Genomic DNA, 21,427 nt, shown 5'->3' on the forward strand with positions numbered 1-21,427 from the left:
AAGCTCAAAAAAATGTACAGATTGCAATGATTACTGGGATTCTGATGTCTCAAGACGGGGGGAAAGTGTGATCTTGGCGATAAAAGCTTGTTGGGGAACTTCAAAGCCAGACTGCTGAAGTGGAAACTCTCTCAGATCAGCGCCCAGGAATAATACAGGAGTATAAAAATCCATCTGCTTCCCAGACGTTAGCATTCCCAAAGTAAAAGAAATGAACCATGGCCATTTTAGGAATGTTCAATTATCTCATTAAACTCTGAATTTTCCAATAGAGCAAGGTTTTATCACGGGGAATCTGAATTGGTTGCAAAGCAAAAAATTACCAGCAAAAGGCGTTGTTGTATCCCGAAAGGACGTTGGAAAAATTATTTCTTTAAACTGAATAAAAGATGAACAGCTTTACTCTGATCCTTTCCCTACTTTTATTAGCCCCGGTAATCTAATTGTGTATCATACAACAGTGGCAAGGCTGTTATTTACCCAGATTTATACTCTGAAATAGAGCAATACATTAGAATAAGAAAAAAAATATTTTGTCCACATCCTGCCTGTTTTTACCTTTTAATGTGTGAGTAGGCACTGTATTCATTTAGAGACCTCCTCATTGCACTCCTCACCTTGTCTGGTCTGTTTGGAGTGATAAGGATTTATGGGGCCTGCAAACAGAAGGAGCCATTCTAATAAGGGCAAACAATGCACCACTTCATGTTTTATTTATCCTTCATTATTGAATGTTCTGTTCGTATGTCTTCTGGTGCAATGTGCTCGATCTGCTATCCTTCTGCCTGTGATGCTGGATAATTTGGCACAGAGTGCAAGGGTCACTGGAGAGAGGATCCATTCAACAAGAAAATTCAAGGGAAATTTAAACAGCCTGCCGCATGGATGTCACAGGGCTTATAATCAGTTATTTAAAGGGTTTAAGTGCCACTCATTGTGGTGCACCTGGACTGGTCCCTTTTCCCAAAGGATGGCATTTCGGATTGGTGAATGTCAGACTTCAGAGCTTTGGAGATGAGATGGAGGCATAGATCTGCGGGCAGCATTGGAAGGATCAGGTGGCAATTGAAGAAGAGGAAGAAGAAGAGCAGTGTGAATCCACAGCATGCTGCAGTTTGTGCTGTAGGCCACCACGTGATGTGTGGTGTTGCAGATTGCATGCTTGTCACAGCTCACTGGCTGCTCTTTGATCCTTACAATCTGAGAATGAGAGAGGGTAAGCACACAATCCTGAGCACATACACATGCCTGCATTTACTAATGTGCACAAAGACACACACACACACACACACACAGCAGCTGTGAATATATGACATTTAAACATTGTGAGATGAAACAAGATCATTAGAATTGGGATCCTTGTGATCCGAAGTCTTCTCTCTCTCTCCCTCTTTGTTGTTGGATGCTGCATGAACAGGTCTCCCTCTGCAGTTTGTTAGCTGTAAGCCTCAGAATCAGAATGTCAGAATCTCCCACTCATGTGCCTCAAACAATGTCTCAGCAACTATTGAGATTTTTCATGCCTTATAAAAATGGAAAGATCAAACATTTCATCTCTGAAGTAACGTCACACTTCCCCTTTGTAACAAGTTACTGCTGAAAGAGAAACAATATGCATCTTTGTTGGATTATAGCTGCGTCCCTTTTCTTCAAATGAAGTCACCTGCTGGAATCTCCTCGAAAAGTATGTATATGATATTAGTTAAGTACAAATACCAACCACTTATTATGTGCCATGGATTTTTTTCAGGATCACATGTTACGAACGATGAAATATGAAAGAAGAGTGAACTATGATGAATGAAATCAAGGCAGACTGCTCTCGTCTCAGTTGTGTAGCTGTTGAGGACATGGAGCCAAGAACAAAGAGGGAGTGCATTTGCTCTACTGGTTATAATCTTATTTTTGCAGAGGAATATTATCTACGTGCGTTTTCTGTTTTGGCCCTCCTTCCAGTGCAATGCGGATGTTGACAGCCCTTGCGAGGCGTAGCCCATTTTCTGCCTCGGTAACTCCTCCGGGCTCCCTGTTGCCCTGTCCTACAGCGCCAACTGTCCCTTGCAGTGGTGCCACCAGGCCGCTCCCCAGTTACCGTCATCCCCAATTACTCTTCATCGTGACACATCTCCTGCAATGTGCCCGCCGCGCCCCCTTCTTCTGTCCCACTCCGGCGAGCCTCTGTCTCCGGTCTCAGCCTGGGAAGTTCCACCACTGCCCCACCCAAGGGTAACTAACTGTCTCATGGTCCATTAGTCCCCCCGTCTCTCCAGCCAATGAAGAAAAATGCCTTCACTGCGGGATCATCGCCGCAATCAACGGATTTGAATGTATGCCTCGTTTCCTGACTCCCGACATGTCTGCAATTCTGTGAGAGATCTTGAGGCAGGACTCCAGCTTGATTCAACCACAGTATTGGCAAAGATTAGACACAGGAAGGATAGAGGCAAAATCAACCTTTTTTATCAGGCTGAGCAACTGAGAACAGACACTCTGGAGGTGGGGAGAGATTGCTTCAGCACTCCTGGTCCCACAAGGGCACAGAACACCAATTGGAAAGTTTTCCCACACAAGGACACTCGCAATCAGAGCATCTAATGTGCAGCAACAAATCAACCATGAGCAAGTCCGTATGACACGCTTTTCAGGGGATGTTATGCGGTTCCATTTGCTCCTTATTTACCTTGGACATAGGTATTCATTATCACCGTACCAAAACATGATAAAAACGGGTATTGGATGTGACACATCAATTATTTAAACAAGACCAGTTCCATTTATTTGTTTTCATTGGTTTTAGCCTTGCATTCACGTTGGAGCTATTGTGCTGCTCCTCTTAAAGATGTCAATTTATCACACTCTGTGATTTAACTGCCTTTTGCCTCACTCTCATACTTTAGTGTCTAGCTGGGCTTTCTGAAGGGCAAATAAACCTGACCATAGCAGTGGAATTTCAATACCAGTAAAGCATTCTGGGTAAAGTGGGCACCGGTAAGCTTGTCAACAAGCTTTTGTGCTGAAGACAAAATTCATCTCCAAATTTCCCATGTTAAGTCTATGAAGATGATTTCTATGCTGTCATTATATATATATATATATATATATATATACATACACCATTCTACCATTCTATACCATCTATAAGAAACGCATCCAGTATTGTTATGTATAGCTGGTAGTCATTTACACATATAGGTAGCCCAGTAAAGTCACTGGATAGTCATCGCTTATTCTCTGGTCGTAAACACAGATTTTCATCACAGGGCCTGTGGCCCTAAATGGGATAAATCAGAAAGCCAAAGGGAGGGCTGCTGTGGCAGTATTGATTTTTTCAATATTGATAAATTGGGTTCCAGAAGTGGAGTCATTTCAATGAGAATAGTATTAATGGGCTGGGCTGGCAAAGCCTTTGAAGAGTAATGACACTTTCAAATGTGTTTGTTTTGATCCTATCAATGTTGTCATGTGTGGTGAAACGGACCAGCTTGAGCACAATCAAATTCTAGCATCCTTTGGAGGCATTAAACAAGGACTGTTGAATCACAAATCCAGTATACATGTACACACACACACCATCATAATTATCATTCCTCATCAATGACTATAATGTAGTACTGTCAGAAACAAGATTTCTTCCCAAACGTTTTCAAAGCAATGTCCAAACAGGTATGTAAATTTGGTGAAAACATTTTTTGGTATCAAAGCTCACCCTCCCTTTACACCCTCTCCAATTTATTTTCAGCATGTACCTTCCTCCTCATTTTCACCTCTCTAAGCTAACTTTACTGATCCATTGTGTACAGTAACAAGTCAGGAAGCTCGTCTCAATGGCTGGGTGTGATCCTCAAAATCCAAAAAATTACTAATTAACCTTTACCATGACTGTAAATATTATGTTCCTCATTTATAAATCAATGTGGCATAAATTGCTTAAATGCTAGCCTTTTTCAGGAGATTATTTTCGACTGAACACTGAACTTTCATCTGCATCAGAGGCGCATACCCTCCAGTCCCTAAAGCACAAGAAGAACTAGAGAAGAAACTGGAGATAAAACATTTAATCATATTATTTCCTCAGCTATATATCGAATTCTCACAAATAAGACTGCTCTAAATATGCACACTGTGCATTCAGTCATGTAATATTTTTACAAGCTGTTTAATGCACAACGAAATTTTATGAGTAAAAGCAGCACAGAAATTGGCAACAGAAGCACCTTGAAGAAAATAATTACTTGATACAAAGCAAGAGCAGATGGAATAAAAAAAAAATCTGACACCTTGAACCTGAGGGGCAACCAAGCAGAGCACAGGATGCCAGTGACAGATTGACTGGCAGTGCGCTGCAGACGAGAGAAAGGTTCTTATTGGCCTAGTGGTGGCTTGATATGAAGCAAGTTTATGGGGTAAGTGTTCGGGGTACGGGTGGATGAGTGCTTTCCCCTCTTATTATTGTGATTGATGGCAGGACACAAGCAGTGGGTGCTCATGACGCAAGGGGCATGTGGCTGTGACACAGAGTTGGCGTCAATTCCACTTCAGTTCAATTAGTCATGGACTGAATTGAACTTCTGTTCATGAATAGAAAATTGCGTATTATTTTCTATTACGATTTCTCAGGTAATGATAGGTCAATTCCATTTAATTTCAGTTCTTTTCCTGAAGTGACTGCCCTGAAATGGAAATGACCCATGCTCTGCTGTGATGGTCTATAATGCCTGTTTGAGAGCCACAAGACCATGCCTCTCTTTTCTGCTCCAGCCTCCAGAAGCTTAGCCTAGCTGGCCTTCAGACTGCTCAGCAGCCCTTAACAGTTTTTAGACTGTTAACCACCCCCCCCCCCCACCCACCCACACACTTCCATACATATACGTTACCAGTCTATAGTGTTAATAGCTTGTCATCATCTGCTTAACTTCACACAATTTATTCTCCGAAATCTATTGCCAGCAACAGCATTCATTGCCCCCAAATGAACCAATGGTTGACAAATCTGTGCTTAGTAAAGGTTTGAATAAGGGTTTGTGGGAAGTTGTGGGTTTGGAAGAGTGACCCATCAGACAAAAAAACAATACTTTTTACATTTACATTTAGGTCATTTGGCAGACGCTTTTATCCAAAGTGACTTACAAGTGAGGAACAGCAAGCAAGCTACAGTAGTGTAGGAGACCTTGGAGTAAGCTTAAGTGCAACCTAAACAACTATATTTGTTGATCAAAAGACAGTTGAGGCGAAATGTTTCGTATTGGTTTTCTCCACGTATTAAATTGAATTTGCATATACATGTATACAATGGCTAATGGCTGAAGTCCATTGGGAATAACACGAGTGAGTGAATATGAGTGTCGGTATGTTCAACTGTCTGTAATTGTGTCCCCCGATGCTGAGCACAAAGTTTTCCCTGACACATACAGACTATGCCTTGAACCCCACCACCATCACTCACTTTAATGAACCTTTGTTGCAAAGGCCAATGCAACAGTGACTTGTACATTAGAATGAGCGATGACAGCGATGCTGTTCATTCTGATTATTAATATGCTCTTCATCAGTACAAATCATTTTCTTTTCTCAGAGATATCTGCACTCACTGTTGCAGGGCTTCCAAATCTCTTGCAACTTAATTTATGCATGATCTGAAATCAGGAATTTGAAATGTTCTTAAAATTATCCAGATTATGTCACTCTAATGCATATTTTAAGGTCTCTCCCCACATATGTCTATGGTAGAAATTGGTGAAAGTACAGTAATGAGGAAAAACTAGCACTCTCTACTGAAAGGTCCCTGACTACTATCACTGCTGGTTGTGCACAGAACAACAGACATTCCCTTTCAGAGCAGATGACTCCAAGCAAGGATACTGTTAACACTGGGGGGGGGGGGGGGGGGGGAGCTGTAGCAGTGTAACGTGGAGCAGGGTGAATTTAAATACAGAGACCACTCAGAGGCAAAGGCTGGTTGTAAGAAAACAAAACCTTCTTTACTGAAGGCCTCAAGAAAACCAGGCTTAGTACACAAGTGCATACACAAAGCATGGTAACTCAAAACGGAGCAATGAGCAAGGGAAAAGAGGGTTTAAATAGCAGACAAAGCGTTTGACAATACTAACTAGACACAGGTGTAACACCTGAACTAAATGGGAACAAACAGGAAGTGAGGCCATCCGGTGGGAGTCCTGGAAAACAGCAGCTAGAAACCCAGACAGGATGTTATGAAGACACTCGTTGGTCATTGTGGGAGGCAGCAGCAACCACAACCCTGACAAGAAGAACAGTAAAACATGCTTAGTCTGGACATTGACCTAAAAAGCCTTCATAAATTTTTACATCACATTTGAAGTGACTGTACGGCTTTGAATAATACTTACTTTTGAAATCATTTATTTTTCATGTTTGCATGTATTAGATTTTTACAACAACCTTGACCAAAATGTAATTAATTATAAATTGAGAGCCAATTTAATTATCCAAATCAAATATCAGAAGATATGTGATAATTTAGCTGTTCATCTTTTTAAAACAAACATTTTCAGCTTTTTTAAAATGCATCTTGCCCATTATTATTATTATTATTATTATACAACATTAAACAATTCACTAAGAATGATACTACATTTATTTTTCATGTGCTTTACAGACAAACTAAAGAAGGAACAATGTCTTTGAAGTTGAGTTGATGTCATATTGTGAGGAAACGCTACCCACACCACTACCCTGCCATGATTACAATAATGTCAGAACAGTTGGTTTTGAGTGGAGGACTTGAAAGAGTTTTCCCACTTGAAGAAACAGAAATGTTAATGCATTTTTGCAGTCTGCTCTTCTGGTGTGTGGCCCTTGTAAGCTGTTCTCTGCAGCTCAACCCTGCCGCAGTCTTAAATCATTTGCATTTTAAAACAACTCCATTTTTAAAATGGGGTACTTTGTGGCCTGCATATCAAAGCATATTTTAACATATAGTATGCACATTTTAGCTTTTGAAATGCAACTTTCAACAGCACAAGTGGAAATCAAATCCATCTTTCTTTTTTAGTACTGATGGGAGTGGGAAGACTAGAAGTTGTGTTTCCAAGTTCAGTCACTGTCTTCTGGACATATTTGATCTAATGTGATTCTTAGTTCTGTAGCTTAAGTTGTTGCTGTTGACAAAATGCACATCGGCAAATTTAAACTGAAAAGATGTACAGGATCTGTAGCACTCTCTGAAAAAAAAAAATTAAATAGTGAAAAGTACTGTTGTTGCCAGACCTGTCAGCTTTATCCATTGATTTATTGCAGACCCTTTGCACTGCAGGTGTACTGTGTCCTGCTGTAGAGCGACCCAGACGAGGAGAAACCTTGTCTCTGGAGCTTAAAAAGTTTAGTCTGGTATTCAGATACCAACATTTAAGAAAAAATACAACAAAATTAACAGTTTTCACCAAACTTTCTATTAAATGAATAAATTATACAGTTTTAGAATCTGAGATAATAGCAGTCAGTGGGCAAATATATTATGCCATATAATAACTTTCACCCTCAAACTCCTGAGAAACACGAAGTACACCCTTGTTACTCTGTGGTATATGCTTTATTGGTGCCTATAAATAGGATGTTAAAGTAAGTGTATAAAAGCCATCCACTTCTACAAATGCCCACTCCCTCTTCCCCCATAAATGTCTGTTTAGCCATTACTGTTATTGATGAGCTTTGATGTGGGTCATTATACATGTCAGAAGCATATGTTCTCTCCATGCTCTTGAAAGTGTAGTTAGGTTTAGAGGACTACCAATGAGAGAAAGATGACTGTAATTACAACAAATACATTGCAAGCATCTATCTGGCCCAATTCAGGAATAGTCCTCATATTCCCTGACTACACCTAGGATCTGTGGTGCAAATTTTTACTCTCTTGCAACTAGTAGAACCGACCCTTGTCCAAAATTTTGTCTCTAGTATACAAATTATCATCATTTTCTTATAGTGTCCATTATGGTTTTCTTGAAAAAAATCCTGACCAATTGTACAAACATACTAAAATCACAACCTGTTGAATGAGGTGTGTGTGTGTGTGTGTGTGTGTGTGTGTGCGCGCATGTGATTTGTGGGCATGTTTGATGAGCAACTTAATTGTCATATCTGACTACATTACATTACATCCCATTGTCATTTACCAGATGCTCTTATCCAGAGCAACTTATGTGGATTACAGTTCTTCCATGTTATCCATTAATACAGCTGGTTATTTACTGAGACAATTCTGATACTAGTAGCTAGCCCATGGGTAGCAGTGCCCCAGCAGGGAATTAATCCAACAACCCTTTGGTTACAAGCCCTGCTCCTTTGCAGTATCAGAGGGTGAATATTCAAGACTTGCCTGTTAATAAACCCAAATGCATACTCTGGTTCCCCATGAGGCTAGCCTGACTACAAAGTCTTACAATAATAAGTATGTATACATTTGAAGAGGATAAATTGCAGTTTGTTTGAGTATTAATTTATTATTTCTTCCACCACTTTGAAAGAGTCATCTGTCTGAAGAAAACACCCATTTTCATAAAACTAAGTTGCTTCTATATCTAGAATGATCCCTTTCAGAAAATTACAGATTTCACAGATAGTGTGAAAGTGGTTACCAGGGAGACGAGCTCTTCTGCAATGGTTTTACTGTTTGAAATACAAGCATGTTCATATTTTACCTGCGCAGCATAAATACCTGAATTATTTCTTGTACTTAGATCTTAGATGCTTTTCTCTACATAAGCAAATTTCATCGTTTGCATTTTATTGTATTATTAGTGTTTATTATCTGCTTATTAGATGCCCTTAGTCCTTGTCCACATAGTAAGTTTTAGAAATATATATTTTTTGTATTTTAGAGATAATATATAGAGTTATGTGTGCAATGAAAGTATTTTCTGTTACAGTGTTTCGTCATCTGTATTTGTAGGAATTCAGTATGTGTTAATTTTGTTTGTATGGGATTGTAACATTTATTCTTTATCCTGGCAGTTGTAGAGAGCCTCTGCCTTTCAGGGTTTAACCAAAAAATGAAGGCACTTATTGTTTCGATGTTCGAGATTCAGGAGAAGAGTTTTTAGACATCCAATTACCTGAAATCTGGCAATGTGTTTTTCCCCCACTGTTTAACTGTGGCGTATGTGTTTTCTTCCATGTCAGTGTTTTTGGCATCCCTCCCCCAACCTGTCTGTGCCATGATGTCCACAGGGGGACACCAGTCCCATCCACATGGCCATGGCCAGGTGCGACTGCCATCATCAGACTCCAAGCCAAAAGAATTGCTTCCTTATTTTTGCATAGCATCTTTCAATCTTGTAAATTAAAAACCTCTTTGGAGATTCATTCTACTGAATATGTGTCAAGGCTGAAAATGATTTATCATATTTATTTATAATAATATTTTTTTTTCTTTTATTCTCTGTACATTAAAAAAATAACTTGCCAGTCTCTGCTCCAGATCAGATGAAAACATTGTCTGTATACAGTACCTATGCATCCTCTCTGGTATTAACCCTTTCTCACGTAGCTTATTTTTATGCTATGTAGTGTGTGCGTTACATGGTTTGTTATGTTTTCATTAGTGTTATTAACCTTCTCATAGTTTTCAGTTCGTCAAATCGCTGTTTCCTCAAAGCCAAAATTAGCTAGAATTTTTCCAATCCAGTGTTCTAATCACACCGGTTTTAGCATATGCACTAAACGGCAAATCACACCGGTGTGACCGTATGCGCGAAAGGGTTAAAATCTGAATGCATTACTGTGAATTCATTCTCAATTTCTACCTTATACACATATTTGTGTAATTTGGTGCAATAATAGGGTCCATAGCTACATTTTCTATCTGTAAACAGCAGCTTGGTTTATGTGGTTTTTTTCATTGTTTCTGATTATGTGAGTTGTGTATTTAGGGGTTATTCCATTTCGTCAAGGTATGATCCAAGAGCTTCAAAATAAACTAAATGGGAATATCATTATAAGAAGTTGACATGGAAAGAAACACTAGCCAGTGATTTTCAGAAGGTGACCACAAGGTGTGGCTTTGTGTCACAAATTACATTACATTGCATTATTGGCCTTTAGTGGATGCTCTTATCCAGAGCCACATACATCGGTTGCAGTTTTTTTTAACAATTTTACTCATTTATACAGCTAAAAATATTTACTGATGGATATTTACTAAGGCAATTGCAGGTTAAGCACCCTTACAAGTTAAGTCAAGGGTACAGCAGCAGTACCGCAGCGGGGAATTGAACCGGCAGCCTTTTGGTTACAACTCTTGATCCTAATTCTGATCCTTAACCAATATGCTACACTGCCACTCCAAACAAAGTAAACACTTGACACAAGACCAAATGCACTAATACTCCTATGTGTTTTATTGTTCCTGCAAAATAAAACAAAATATACTTCAAATGACTGTCATAATAAGCAAGCAGACTTTTCAGGAAAAGATTTTGACATTTCCAAATCACAGCGAGCGGCGAAGATTGTGTCATGGTTTGGCCTGTAACTGAACACAGGTGAAGATCACAGAGCTAGCCCTTCAGCAAGTGACAACATAGACAGTGCTTTTTTAGCTAGATCGAATGATGCATGAGGCCTCTCTATTGCCCAGTTGCCATGTTTCATGAAAGCCAAGCTATTGAGCTGTTGGTGGCCTGCAGCTATATGAGTGGGAGAGGCACCATGGGTATGCTGACCGATGAACCGTGATCCGTTGTCCATGGTGCTGGTGGCATGGCTGATGTCCTTGGTCCTAAACAGCTCACCTCTGATTGTGGCCTTGAGCAGACAGCCACCCCACACCTGCAACACAGGAGTGCATCCCCTCATGTGGTCCCTTCTCCTGGTGCCAAATAAGGCCATTGTGAGGACAACATCCAATGGATCTTTAAGGCACGTTGGGTTTTAAGTCACCTGGCAATGTCATTGGTAAACTAGCATATGCAGATTTCCACAATCAACGGTGTAGAGAAACATTCTGATTTTATTTAAAAACTTCAATCTGAAATATGAGTTGCATGGGATACATATCGGCCGAATTTAGGGGGGAGTAACCCTCTGGCCATTAGTATTCAATCGTCTGATTTCAGTCCCACATCCTCATTATTATTCCTTATGATATGAGGTTTAAAAAAAAAAAAAATTTACATTTTATTACTTCATATGAAGACTTTTATCAGCTAGAGCACAGATATTGCACTTGAGATTCTTACTTTCAAATATGTAGCACTGACTACAAGCCCTTGCTTTGCAAGGGAAATCAAGCTCCTCCTATTCTTGGTTTAAATATGTAACCCGTGTAATTAATACAAAGTGAATAACTGATGATGGTGAATCGCTTTAGCCGAACATTTGAGACACTTTATCGCCTCTTTAATCAATGTTTAAATCAGGCTCAGCATCATATGCTCGAGTTGGATAAATGAACTGTACTGGTCATACAGAGAGGTGATGAGGCCATTGCGGAAGCTGAGCTCATACCAACCTGCAGACAACTCAGAGATTTACTCACTCCAATCCCCAGGCTCGTCTATATGATTCCCAGTCTGAGATGACTCTGTTTGCTCAGATGTGGCGTCGGTGCAGATGCAGGGTAATCTCGTAACTCTCTCCCACCATAAAGAGAATCATCAGGAAATCAAAGTGCAAAATGTGCCCTGGGTGACAAAAGCCGGACCTGACAGCGATCATCCGCAGTTCCGTTTGCTGTTCATTACCCCTGCGCTATGCCCTCCCGCTTTAATTCCGGAGCGCTTGGCCTTCTTACCTTGGCTGCATTTGTGAACTCATGTGTAAACATCTCTCTTCAGCTCAACGCAAACAGGATGTGACTTGAAGTGTCCCCTGGGTCATGGCCGGCTTCATGCCTGAGCAGAAGCAAGTGTCTGCAGGCCGAAGCCTTATAAAATTGTTTACTCTTCATCTGGAATGTTTCCTTCTGTGCAGTCAGGGATTCACATATCCTGCACAGCGACTTGTATATTAATTGAAAGATCTATGTAATGACAATGAGAATATGTAATAACAAGGAAGTGATTTTTTCCTTCCTCGTCCTCCTGCTTTGGAACAGGTATACTCAAGCATTATTACATAACAAGGCCTCTCCTCTTAGTGTACAATGATCAGATGGAAAATAAACTATGTATCAGTGCTGGTTCTGACAGTGTTCGAAGGAGAGAGATAACGTAATCTGTTGTAAATTACAGGGTATGGTATGAACAGTAGAGAATGTGTATTCATATGTAGAAGGCATGTGATGAAAAGACAAAAAAAACATTCATAAAGCATTATTGTGAATTACAGTTAGCATTATCATGACTTTTATTGGAAATAAATGGACTATGATTATTATTTCTCCATTATCCTATAGCTGTGTATTTGTCTTATTTATCCATGATCTTAGGAACATACATTTTGAAAGTCAAAGAGTTAAAAGGATTTTGAAAGGACTATGGTGGTGTTTTTTGTGTTAATATGGCTTAGCCTATGTTGTGCTTATGCAGAAAAATAAATCAGACACAGAATCATTAAACATCTGTTTATTTCGAATGTGCAGTTTATTATACTTTCTAATTGTGTGTAGCTGTGTAATTCATTAAGAACATTACACATTTGGCCGCAAAGATAGTCAGATTTAATCAGTGTGCCTGTTCAAAGACAACTACACTCTGGAGTCCTTTCTCTCTCATTCGTAATTCATCTCTTTTCCAGTTTCGGAGAGCTAGGATTTACGCCACTCATGTTAACAGTTATTGCAACATCATATTTATCCCCCTCAGCCAGTCTGTGACAGTGTATTTTACAGAGTCTGTGTAAGCATACCTCTGTTTAATGAAAAACAATAATGTAATTGCCATTCCTTTAACAGCATCACAAAATTAGGATCTTAAGATAAGTATCCACCGACACAGACCAAACAGTTATGATAACTATGCAACATCATTGATCAAATTGGTTCTGTTGAAATTAGAAGGATTCATTCACTGCCCTCTGGCTGTGCCTGAAGTAGAGATTCGCCTCATGAAGGCGTACGTCTCGAGTCAAAAACCTTTTCACAAGTACACAGTAGTGACTTACCTTTTCTGAAGAACAGAAGAATGCACTTACAAATAACAAACAAGGAATTACAGGGCAAACAAAGCAAGGCATCACATCTGAAATGCCATTACTTTAATATGCGCAACCTCCCATATAGAGCTAATGGCTTCGTATTGACTTATTTTCTGCTTGAGCTGCATTTCTATTGCAACTGCCATGAAGTTGTCAACCATGATTCGGCTGAAGGTCACAGGAAAATACAATGCTTTAATCAGCATCTAAGTGCTCTGCTGTCTGTGGAGAAGAACTCGATTTTAACCATCGAGATTGTGGAGAAGTGGGGGAGGAGGAAAACATCAGTTTAGCTCAGAATGTAGAAGAGAGAAGAAATCTGTATTCACTAGTGGTTATTATGTCTTCACTATCTCTAAAGAAAAACCTAGAAGTCAGAGTAAACAGTGATTATACCAATATATATTGATATGGTATATTTGATATTATTATCATCCCACCACACAGCCATAGACAATTATAGTTGGTTATAAATTATATATATATATATATATATATATATATAAATAAAAAAATCTGGTATTATTTTCTCTGACTTGTAGAGTTGTTTGGTTTACAATGCTGATCAAATAGCTGTTGTAATAAAAACATCTACAATTTGCAAAAGATATTGAACAATGACTTATTTTTGTTTCACGGCAGTTTCTTTTTTATAACGGTAAATAAGGCACCGGGGAAATGTAAATGGAAAGTGCAATGGTTCTGAAAAAAAAAAAAAAAAAAAGCTTTATGGGGTTGGGGGTGGGAGGGTCATAGGCAGTTCACCAATACAATAGATAGTATTCTGGTTCATTCAGAACATTCAAGTGAGCAGATTTCAGTCATAGGTTGTCAGCACCGTTGGTGGGCATATATGCAAAGCTGTTACTGTGCAAAGTGGGGTTGGATATCCATAATGTGCTGGTTGTACTGAGGTGAAATGACAACTGAGATATCTGAGATTTGGGTTTTGGATGACAAAAACACTAAGGTGGCCGTATATGACATGCTTACTAATACTGTATTAGCACTTAATAAAGTAGTGTTATTCCCTAAAAAACACACACACTGTTAGTCATTAATACTCCCTAGTTCAAGTTTTTTGAAGTGTATTTTACTGACATTCATTTGACATTTTCAACATTATGAGAAGTACACTCACCAAGAGTGGGGACAAAAAAAGTCAATAAGTGAAATGAATATCAGATCTTTCATTTGCTTTCTTTAAACAAACAGTACAGTTTCTAATTTGAGAGTAGATAAATTTTTCGCCATAAACTAATGACCCAAACTCAGTCTTACTCGTGGAGCAAAGTGTGCAGCACCTGTGCTAAAGGTGTTAGGGTTCATAAGGTCAGTGCCCATCCCTGAGGCAGCTCCGGCTGAGACAGCTTCAAGTAAAAGGAAAAAAAGACACAAACACACTGCAACACCATGGCTACAATCATGTTTGCTCAATATTAACAAATCCGACTGCTTGAAAATACAAATGAATGCATGCTAGATAATTGAATTTGATGCATCAACCATTTCCAGTGGCTTGTCAACTGGTGGCCTTTTATTTCCTATAACATCAGCTGTAGTTTAACCTAGCCAGTTCACATTCGTAAGGAATATGGTGCAGAGACATGACCATATTTGATTTGGGTTCACCAACAACAAACATGTCTGATTGGCTATTGCCATGGTTACTGATCTACAAACACTTGCTCTCCTGCAAAATGGCACAATGTAATTTCAAGGTACATTTAACGGCTATGGTGTAAAATTTCTGCAGTGTTCTTGAAAAAGTCTCATTTGCTGATCTCTCCTAAGCACCTGGTGTTTGTTTTAGGGGTCTACATTTCCTTCAAATGAGATTCTGAACACAGAAGGACACAGTGTAGAGTAAAGTGGTTAGATCACAGGACTCCGGACCCGAGGGCTAGCTCAATAGGACATTTGTGTAATAATGGGCCATTAAGATTAATGTCCCTATTTCTGGTCGACTCAAAACAGGCTTAAGTACAGAATCACATATGCATCTTAAAATTCACACATGCACCTGTGCATTTCTGTTCATTCACACATATGAAACTAAGTTCTCCACTGCACTGTGATTCAACACATACAGCAGTTGTTTAATGTGCTGCACACTAAACGGTGACCTTTGCAAGATAAATTTTGCATACCACTCACCAGTTGTGAAAGTGGTACTTTAATATGATACAGTACATGTTCTAAACTTAAAAAAAAAAAATTACAAAACAATAACACAGCATAAAAAGTGTAGACATCAATTTGACATAGTATAATGGAGCACAATGTATGTGACACAGCAGAAGAAATGAAAAATTGACTTGCTTCCCAGGTAAAATGTGCACATTACTTGGCAACCCTGAAAGACAAAGGAGTGTGAAATTGTATCTGCTCAGCTCCTTCAGCACAGATTGAATCACAGCGTTATAATTAAATTGTTGCCATTCGAATTGCTGGACAGCAGATGCCTCAGCATTCACCCACAAATAGGGACCACATTTCCGCTCACTTGTTCTAAAGCTGTACAATCATAGCTACAGCAGGTTTGTTAAGAAATGGCAAAAATCAGAATGAAACATTCAGTGTATTTCATAGTGGGTCCAGGCTTTTTGACAGCCAGTGTGAATTTCTCAGTATGCATGCCGTTTGTACTGACAGTTAAAATTTTGATATCTGTAATTATTAGTATTACTTATGATATACCATGGAAGCAAAGGACCAGAACTGTGAACTGAAAGTATTATTCTTGAGAAGTATGAAATGAATCCACATTTAGTGTTTTATGCTCCTGGCACCAATTAGCCTGTGACTATAGTAATAACTTGTCCTCCTTCTCATTTGCTCTTTTTGTAGAGTGACAACATGTGAACAGAAAAGCATATACTACTACTACTACTACTACTACTACTACTACTACTACTACTACTACTACTACATTACTGGAAGCTGTTCTTTTTTTAAAAAAAATCTTCAGGTTGTGATCCTGAAAATCCAGAGACAAATATCAATTCAGAGTGTTACGCCCCTGCGTGCTTTGTCTTGTTCTGTTGCGTTGCATTTCCCGTATGTTGCAGGACGTCCCATGGGTGGATGGCGCCGAATTGCTTGCTCCTCCCGCGGACGTGCAATTGGGAGTTCTGCTCTATAAAAAGAGCATGATTTCACGATGTCGGGGGACACGCCGGAGGCACATCGTATTGGAGCCACGCCTCGCCTCCGTTGACATCACAGCTTCATTCGCCATACTCAGAATGAGAGTGAGTTGACGGCCTGAGATGCGAGGCTTGCCCTGTTGCTGTTGTTTGACTTGTTTATGACCGGCATTGGTTGTGTAGCCTACTTAGTAGTTTTGCAAGCCTTAGTTGTTGTTTCTATAATAAATACTTTAAAATATATCGAGCCTTGTCTCGCCGTTTTCTTTTTGCCGGCAGTGCCGTCTCACCCCTTTTGTTCACGCTCCTGACCCTAGACAGGGTCGCGACACAGAGGTTCTCTGTTGGGTTTATGTTGACCCACCACAAAACACAGGAAAGTGTGTGTAAACACAGGAACGGACAACTTTATTAAAAATTCTAATAACACAAATGGATGAACAGCACAATGGGCCAAACAGGAGCACTAGGCTGATACTCAAACCCTTACACCTCTCCTAGCCCTGCCTTCAACCACACTGGAGCTGCCTTAATCCAAGATATCCCTCTACAGGCATGTGTGATCAGGTAGTACACAGCAAACACGCAACCTACATTAATTACTCCTCCACTACAGGCTAGGGGTAGTCACACAAAAATTAGATAGCACAATACTAAATCTAACTCAGGTGACTCCCTAACTACATTCAATCTGCTTGCTCACCTTTCTGCTCTTTTCACTCTCCCTGCTTGATTACCGAAAATGGTATCAAGTGTGCCTCATCTCCATTCTTGCCCTTGCACCCACGGACCCCGTCCCATTTCCAGTGCCAGGAAGCAGCACCAGCTGCTGACACACCCACAATCCCACCCCCTTCCTCTCTTGCCCAGATAAGCTCCCAGCTTCTGAAATCAGAACAGCAGATGTCATTTTGTTGAGTAGTGCATACCAAAATATCTGGTGACCCTGGTCATTGATGTTCCTGCTCACAGCATTCAGATGATCAATTATTTTCTAACTCGAGGCAGTTGTGGCATTCGCTTTTATTTTAATAAGGGGATGTTTTAATGTTCGTTTCACTCCATAAAATATTGGCTCCTGCTGCGTACATAAGTGCAGAACTAGCATCAAACAATGAACTCACACCCACAAGCACAAAACATCAAGAAAGTTCAATAAATAATGTATAAACTTATGACAAACAAACAAAAGAGTCCTGAATGGCGAACAGCATGGCATAGAGACAGATGGATCAAATGTTTCAGTTTATACAGCCACTGTCAGTGTCCTCTTTTTAACAGGCAAGGAACATCACAGAATCTAAAAAGACAAAACTAGCTCAAAAGGTGCAGAGGCATTGTTGGAGATATAGGACTGGAATATTCTAACACAGACTGATAGATAATAAACTGCAGAGGGAGACTTGTGTGCAACAAACTAGTAATTTTGCGCTTTTAAAATGAAATATACACATTTCTAAACTGGAACTTATGATTTGTGACATATGCTTACAAACTTCCTTTCTTAGCTTGAAGACTTTTTTTGCACCAATTTCATTTCTGTATGTGATTACAGCATTGTGAAATGGTATTCAATTTGAATTCAAGGATAGGATCAGCCACAATGCAGTTACTGTGAATTACAACCTTGTAACCCCTACAGCCTGAAAGCTGCAGATTTCAGCCCTATGAGCTTACCTTATTCTCTGCTGAGCAACACATTTTTCCACATAGAAACTTCCACATTATTTTGCCATGCACAGGAGGCTTGTATCTTTCAATGAAAAACAATGCCTTCATACTTCAGTAATGTTGGAGGGTGGACTAAGTCAACACACTGGTGGTTGCTATCAAATGTATTCACAGCCAGTACTATCTAACCTGGAGAGATTTTATGATGGAACACAGGCCATCAATGATGGCCCACAAACTTGGTAGCCAGGAATCACAGCACCTCACTCTGATCGATACCACAGCATGCTCCAGCTTTATGATTGTTCTCACACTGCCAATTCTCCTGCATCTAAAATTCCAGATTGTGACAACCTATCCATCAGCAGTTCAGCTGTGAGGAGGTAGCTGCACAGCCAACTACACTGGACAATCACTGCTGCCCAATGTTCTTAGATGCAATAGAATGGCATGGCAGAAACACTTCAGGTAGACTCATTAGCATAAGAGTTAAAATGCCGCTTTAAATGCATCAAGACATAGACATACTGAATGGGAATCATTGTAAAATTGTTGTGAATTGTTGTGTACAATAAACTAATCAATGGTGGGTCCTCATGTGATCATCTGGCCATGTAGTCAATAAAAATACCACTTGTAGTGGCTGATTGCAGCCTGACTTCATGATACTGCATTAATGAAATTCTGGGCCCTTGCTTGCTTCCATTTTTGCAGTCTCACTCTGAGACAGGATAATGCATGTCCTCATGCCATTCACATAGCACAATGGCTTTCTCACAAGATTAGAATGGAACACGCAAGCCATGTGCACTCTATTTTCCTGACTTGAACCTCATGGAACATGCACAGGATAGGCTGGGATGAGACTGGAAAACTGGCACGCGCTTTAGAAAGTGTCGAAAGTGTCTTAGCAAACAGAATCCATAACTTGATGGAAAGCATGACTCCCATATGTACTGTTGTGTTGCTTCTAATGTTAATATACATGCTACTAGCCCGTGCCATTCACAGTAGACTCTCCTGTTGACAATAAGTGCTAAGTAGCATAATGACATGTCTTATGAGACCCGTCGCACCAAGACTGCCACCAAAAATGAAATATGACTTCATTTTAGAACTCAAAGATGGTGTTGTGAGCTTCTTTATGACATGATTATAGTTGTATTTCAAGTGCTGCTATTTAAACCAAACCATATTACTGTGCTTTCTTTTAAAAAAAAAAATAATAATTCACCAAGAGATTCATATCACCCATAGTCATTGTGGCATTCTCAGAATGCAGAAGGATATTTTTCTCAGTCAGTGTTGCTTGCTCAGTATATTCTGATGCAGATTTGGGCTATTTGATCTGCCTTCACATTGTGGGGAAGTGTGGTTTCTTCCTGTAAATTTTTACTTTTCTTTTGTATTGCCATTCAGTTTGCCTTTTTATTTGTCCCTTTGTCTTTTGCTGTATGGAACCTTCACCATATGTGAATAAATTACATTTTTCTTTGGCAGTTTGACCTCAGACTTAGTAACAATGCCAAAAATGGAGAATCCTCATTAAATGGAAACATTACCACACAATTTAAAATGCATGTTACTGACTCCAACAGACATTTTTAAAGCCGGTTGTTTCCAGTCAGGTCAAGGGTAACCCTTCACGGGGGACTGGGTTATGGATGCAGTGCCAGTGTATTGGCATTGTATGTTCTGATCATTCTTGCATCTGTTTTAACTAATCAGATTGGGATGGGAAGGGACTCTGCAGGAACAGTGAGCTATTTTGTGCAGCCAAATAATTAAACATTAATACTCATTGGATTTGTGTGGATCAATGTTATTGACCTGCTGTAATATTTCATGAGCCAGTGTTGTTTTGGCTGACTCAATGCACTCCCGTCTCAGTTTTACTACAGGAACAGTACGTACTTATTCAGATTTCCGAACCCACTTGATCCAGATTATAGATTTCTCAAGTATTAGTCCCCAAAATAAGGAGAAAGTCCATTATGATTTTGTAGCCAAAGCATAAACTTTACTTCCTTTTGCCAGTAAACCATTCTTCCGGTTCATGCAGCCAGACGATGGATTCTGCTGGAGTCATGGTTCTGGATCAATAGCCCCTGTTGAATTACTTTGTTTTAGGAAACTTGGTCATTTATTTGTAATGAAATTCCAGCTTGTGAATCCTTAACTGCATTTTGCAGCAATCATCACAATGACGACCATGGAAGATTGCCGATATGGTTTTGTTCACCATTTTGTAATCTGTGCCATGAAATGAAGGAACAGAAATATACTATGGACAGTTGTCCTGCTAATCTAATAATATTTTACATAACTGAAAAATAGCTTTCTTATCAGAAAGTTCAGCATCTGTGAGTTGGCTTCGCTTAGCTGCCTTCCTTGACATCTGGTGTTTGAACTCTTACTTCTTGCCATTCTTATGGTTGTTGTATGAGGTAACACACTGCCAATCTTTTGTACATCAGTTTCCAAATATTTCCCAACAAAGTCAGATGGCAGCTCAGGGATCCAGAGGTATGTGCATCTTAAGGAGGCAGAACATTGTGGTTGATTTTCTTCCTTTTGAAATTCCTGTCACTGTTCCTTAAAAGTATATTTTATCTTTGTTGATGTCTATGATTACATATTCAGCTGGTCTTCATTTTTGAATGTCTGTATTCAGAATAAATTGCAGTTATTGAACAGAATCAAATCTCCCTCCCTGTTTAAATCTCCCAATAAGGGAAGCTAAATCCAAAAGATGTCTTTTTTAGTATTGTATCAAATACAATGAGGAGCAAAAATCATCATCAAGGCTATCAATAGGCATCCTCTATATGCTAAGACCTATTGAAAGAGTAGTTAGGCTTGATATACTATGCTGAACATACTTGTGTGTGGTACTGCGAGCATGGCATCTAGTCATCCATTATAATTTATTCTTTCAAGATCACCCCTTTCTGTAATCTCCAAAACCAAGGTTAACAACTGAAATAGATTCCTCTGTCCGAACAAGTCTACGCATGATTATTTATTTGTCATGTCTCTCTAGGCAAAACAGGACATGTTGTGATCACAGTTGTAAAATACTCATTACGTTTACATTCTTTCGGCAGGCACTCTTATCCCAAGCGACTTCCAGCGCATGTAATGTAATACTCAAAATACAGAATCTTTTTGAGCACGTCACTAATTGCGCTTCTCAAAAGCTCTAACCAGCTTTTTTTCCCCCCCTGCTGTCACAGGAATACACCCAGCCTCCCCAAGCATACCCAGGATATGGGGAGTAGGCTTGAGATCTTTATTAGGGAAAAATTCATAGCAAAGTACAGACGTGGACTCCATTGCCAGAACCACCTTTCCATTCTCTGACCGCACGGTAAGCCCTGCTGCCACCCAGACAAGCCCACTAAAGGTAAGCATGCGTCCTAAATGGCACACACACACACACACACACACACACCCCTCCCACACACACAGGTACTGATAACATCTACTCTACACTG

The sequence above is a fragment of the Megalops cyprinoides genome, chromosome 9 (genome assembly GCF_013368585.1).
Source record: "Megalops cyprinoides isolate fMegCyp1 chromosome 9, fMegCyp1.pri, whole genome shotgun sequence".
In the NCBI taxonomy this organism is placed as follows: domain Eukaryota; kingdom Metazoa; phylum Chordata; class Actinopteri; order Elopiformes; family Megalopidae; genus Megalops; species Megalops cyprinoides.